This window comes from Biomphalaria glabrata, chromosome 6, assembly GCF_947242115.1.
Source record: "Biomphalaria glabrata chromosome 6, xgBioGlab47.1, whole genome shotgun sequence".
Classification (NCBI taxonomy): domain Eukaryota; kingdom Metazoa; phylum Mollusca; class Gastropoda; family Planorbidae; genus Biomphalaria; species Biomphalaria glabrata.
Genome location: NC_074716.1, coordinates 52,742,023 through 52,747,434, shown reverse-complemented (window position 1 = coordinate 52,747,434; position 5,412 = coordinate 52,742,023).

The window sequence follows — 5,412 nt, the reverse complement described above, 5'->3', positions numbered from 1 at the left end:
GGATGTTTACATTCGATGCACTGTTAGGGGTAATTGGGCGAGTTATTTATTCAATTCTTCCTCGCGGCTGACATTTTGTAAACGCGGGAAAAAATGGCGGGAAAAATGAGTCGCAAATAATGGACGTAAATATAAGGACTGTAGTAAGAGAAAAACGGGAAAATATAAGAAAAGAAGAAGTCATTATATGGGGAAACAGAGAGCTTCTATAGTGTAGTGCAGTGTTTCCCAAACTGTGCTCCGCAGTGTTCCCCGCGGAAACATAGTGTTCCGCGAGGCCTGAGTAGGTGTCATTATATGGGGAAACAGAGAGCTTCTATGGTGTAGTGCAGTGTTTCCCAAACTGTCCTCCGCAGTGTTCCCCGCGGAATCCTAGTGTTCCGAGAGGCCTGAGTAGGTGTTCCACGAACTACTGGAATAAAATTAGCTAGTAGGACACCACGTGAATTAACCTCTCTTTAAAAAATAAGCAAAGTGTTCCGATAAATAGTCAAAATGTGCGAAGTGTTCCGATATGGAAAATGTTTGAGAACCACTGGTGTAGTGCAATAAAGACTAAATGAAATAGAATAGTTATATTTTAAGTCTAGTAATTCGAAATGCACATAGCAGGTAAGATCCGAGTTGAAACTTTGGAGTACAAAGGGCGATAATTTGTCTTTAAAAATTCTGGTTGTCATTTCGAGTGTTTAAGTTTTGTTGACTCAAAAACTGTGGGCTCAATTGTAGTGTGTGTATGGTGCTCACAATAGCCGGTGGCTTTTTATAAAGCTTGTATCAACTCACGCTGTAGGTCTGTCTAGTACAAATCTTGTACACGTTATTTCTCCCACTTCCCATTCTCGGATCAATTTGAAACTTTGCATATTGATTTTTTTGTCGATGACAACACCTAAATAGATCAATAAATTAATCAATCATAATTAGTTAATTTTTTTTTTCTATAAAAAAATGGAGATAAATTCTGCAGCATTGAGATTCGGTAGTAATTGAGCGATTCTTCCCATTATATAAGCTTTTATATTTTATTTTCTTATAAATTACAAATGTAACTTAAAAAGACAAAATAACTACGTCCTAAATGTATCCATAGTGCCGTGCCTGTTAATTATAGACGTAAACTTGGCTAAGTCATTGGTTCTACAGAATGATTCGGGCAACCCATTCCATGCTCTAATAGCATTATCCCTTTTATTATAGCCTTGTTTCTACCAGGATTCAGACTCGAGACATCTGGATCAGAACCAAATACCCAGCTGGTTGACCTAATGCTGTTGCCATTAATGACATTTCTATGACAAATATCACCTTGACATTTCTGTTTATCAAAAAACACCAACTTTAAGGAGACATTTTTTTTTTTTTTACATTTTAGACGCATTTCCGTGCATCAATCTTTTCCACAGGTTTTCTTTCCAATAAAAACTCAGCTCCTAGATTAAAAAACCCAACATTAAATTTAATAGGACGGCTTGATCCATACATCGTAAAACGGAAGCTGTTTTATGCGCATGTTTGTGAGTTTCACGTGCGGTGTTTCCCAGAAAGTTGTAAAACCTGGCAAGCCGATAACTTTGTGTGTGTGTTGTTGTATTCTTTCGTTAATAACCTTTTGTCTTGTTCCATTCGGTCGTATTTCTAGATTGATATAAAAATGAAAACTGGTGTTTTGGGCGTAACATTAAGTGCTTCGGTTGAACGACTGGGACTACTGTAGTCACAATGAAGTTAATAAGTTTAGATGTTTATTCCCATAACTGATGTCATACTTCCAGTGGGCGAGGAGAAGCCATCATAAACACTGGACATTAAAATTTAAAAAAATAATCATTTCGTTAGCTTTGTTTATTCACGAGACGGCATTGGCTGAAAGTTACTTTGGTCTATAGCAGGGGTTCTCAACCTGTGGTTCGCGACCCCTTAAGGGGGTCGATATACGATTTGCAAGGGGTCGACTAAGACCATCGAAAAAAATGAATTGTTTTTGTCCATTCTTCTATTTGCTGTGTGTGTATACCGAGGGGAGGGGGGTCGCGGCAGAGTGGGGAGGGGGTTGTTAAAAGGGGTCGCCGAGCCTAAAAGCTCCTCCTTCGTAGTTGAGAATGAGAAAATTTCTAATTTCTCATGAACTCGAAGTTGGCAATAGAGCCGGACACATACACTGGCAGGGCGTAGATTGGGTCTGCTACAGATAGGCTGTCTTTTTTTCCCCAGCATTTCTTTTGCCACCTGTGTTGTTTTTTTGTTGTTGTTTTTTTGTTGCTTTTATGACAGATCTTAAAACCCCGACACTCACGGCTTCACGCCATGAGCAGCGATCGAAAGCTAGCGTTTTCCAGCCGTGAAAGTCAATCTCAAACTTTGAGGGAGCTCTTCAGGGTGTATTGGTAACGTTTATGTTAGGTAGGCTTGATTAGGTGTAAACTATACTACTAACTAGAACTTAAATAGGTCCCCTACCTGTGAACGCTTTCCTGCGCACAGCTCCCCCCCCCCCCCAGAAAAAAAAAATTGGCTTGGGGAGGCGATTTCTAGGTATACGGACTACATGCCCCACCCATCGTAACAGGGTCCTTTTTACTGTGTCGTGAAAACTGTTCATCTATGACAGCAGTAAAATATATATGTATATAGTGGATAGATAGAAAGACAGATCGATAGACAGAGTGAGATAGAAGAAAAGTGCCTGGATGGTGGAGAGCTACGTACATATAGCGAGGCCAGAAAGGAAAATGGCGTCTTCATTTTATCATTTATGTTGAGCTGACAAAAATGTTGACTTTCAATCAATAAAAGTGGAGAAAACAGAAGGAACATAGACTGCAACTACAATGTCACGTGATTGTTTTTTTTTTCATCGATACAATGCTCTGGACCAATGAACTGAAGCGTGCTTCGAGATATGAGCGTATTACAGTACTTATAATGTGTTGAAATTGTTTGCTGAGCTCGTGTCTTATGGTGTCAGAAGTCAGTGGAGATATGGGGCGGAGGTTGGTGTGGAAGCTAGTGGAATGGAAACTACTTTGTGTCTAAAATATCATAATAAAGTTATCATGGTTTTGATCTTATCTTGCAAGTTGCTCAGCCACCCAAACAAAAACACAAACTTACCCTTTATAAATGTTTTGTTCATTTATACAAAGGTGCAGCATGAACCTTAGTAATGGGAGATAACTGAGAACATTAGAGTTTTAGACGATTCATCAAAGGACCACCATCTCCAAGCATTGCACGTGCATGATTCATGATTCATACAATAGTTATCCCCCCCCCCCGCCTCCTCAATCCTATCCGAGAACCAGCTAGATCGAGACCAATCGTTATAGAAGGCCTGAACACTTGACCTGTGACGTCGCTACCTGTGGGCAATTTGGACCAACAAAGCGTTGCCAAGTCACACGTGATCAGGCCTAATATAACGATAGGTAATCAGTTGGTTGGACCCTTGTATGAGGTCCAATCATCAACTTCGACCAACCACATAGTGTCTCTATTCAGTGCATTCACCGACATACTCTCTATAAGGTTTAGGTCAACACCTATCGATTATTAGTAGATTGTTTCCTATTGTTTAAATCCGATCTTATGGTAAAATAATGCATTCAAGTCTTTGAAGTGCCCACGCATGTAGGTTACAAAGCATACAAAGGGCTGTAACTCTGTTTGCCTTTTTTTGCAGTTTAATAAGTAAATAAGTTCCCTTGAATAATACTGTAAATACATTTGTATCTGTACAAATAAAATAGCCGGGCAGAGTACACGTGGAGACAGCTATCAAGGTGTTCGAATCTTTATTGTTATTTTAATTTATGTTAATGTTTGCCAGTAATGAACATTTTGAAATAATGAATCTCTTGTTTTACTGAATACAAAAGTACAATTTTAAATGTCATGAATATTAGATTTATGTATCGATGTGTGTATGTATACTCGATAACAGGTTCTAGTCCTACTCTCTATACAATTAGATTTGTATGGCTGTGCATATGGTCATGTACATATTATGTCAGTTTAAAACCAGAAGATCCTTTCATATACAAATAATATTACATATAACATAATTATACATTTTGTTTTGTCCTTTTATATCATTATTTTCTATTTTTGTGTTTGGAATATAACTCGAACAGTTTAGATTTGTTAAGTCAATTATTTGATGAAATGGATCTGAAACATGGGTATTATGCAGAAAAGCAATAAAGACTATTTCAGCGCTTTCACCAAAGATGCTTGCGCTCCATCATGGACATACGGTGGCAAGACCGCACTACAAACAGCGATGTCCTTGCGAACGTCGGTATAGACAGTAAAGAGGTACTTCTTATGGTACGACAGTTGCGCTGGGTAGGGCACGTATTCCGTATGGGAGACGAACCGAACATATGCCTAAGGCAGTCTTTTTTGGTCGACGTAACAGAGGTGCCCAACAGAAACTCTTTAAAGACCAGCTTAGGCGCCAACTTGCCTTAGCTGACATAGAAGAGAGCACCTGGCTGCATGTGGCCTCAGAACGAGACAGTTGGAGGTCACTCACAAAGGCCGCGGATTACACATTTTAGACCTAAAGAAAATCCGCTGCCGAGGACAGACGCAGACGGCGAAAAGAAAATCCTAATTGACCACCGGCGGACAAAGGTTATGCTTGCCCTGGGTGTGGCAAAATATGTAGGTTACAGTTGGGGCTGCGTAGCCACGGGAAATACGCCATTCCTCATTAACCTACGGACTCGAAGACAAGCCTTATTATTATTATTATCTGATGATGGGTGTTGCCTGAACAAACAGTGCAGAACCGACCAATGTCCATTGGTTCATATTTTACACGCTTTAAGCTAAACTTTGAATCACGGTGGCCTCGCTACTGGGGGAGATAACCGTGTCTCGTATATTTTTCTTCTGCTTTTTCCGTCTTGACAGGTCTGGGAACCCACAAGTTCTTGACCTTTATGGTGACCTACATGCACTAGTCACAACAACATGGTTTGTGTCTAGGGCTTTTTGTAATAGGAGGTTTGAGATTCTGAGGCTCTCAATCAAATGAAGTTTGAAGATTATGACGATAAGGACAACCTAATGACTCATTTAGATTCAATCATTCTCAATCCTAATACAATCGTAATAAGCATTCCAGTAACACTGTAGAGAAACCCAAAACAAGGTTTTATTAAGCTAGAGCAGTGATGCCCAACCTAATTCGAACTGCGGGTCATTTTAATTTCCGACACTCGTGTCGCGGGCCACGTAACCTAAAAAGGTAAAAAAAAAAAAAAGAAATGAAATTGACCTGAAACTATTTTATTACAAACCTGTGGATGCTAAAATTGATTAATTGGATATTTTAAAGTTTTTACGCATCTGAATACGGCTTTATTTCTGTACTTAAAATGTGAGCAACATTGTAGCTAGTGT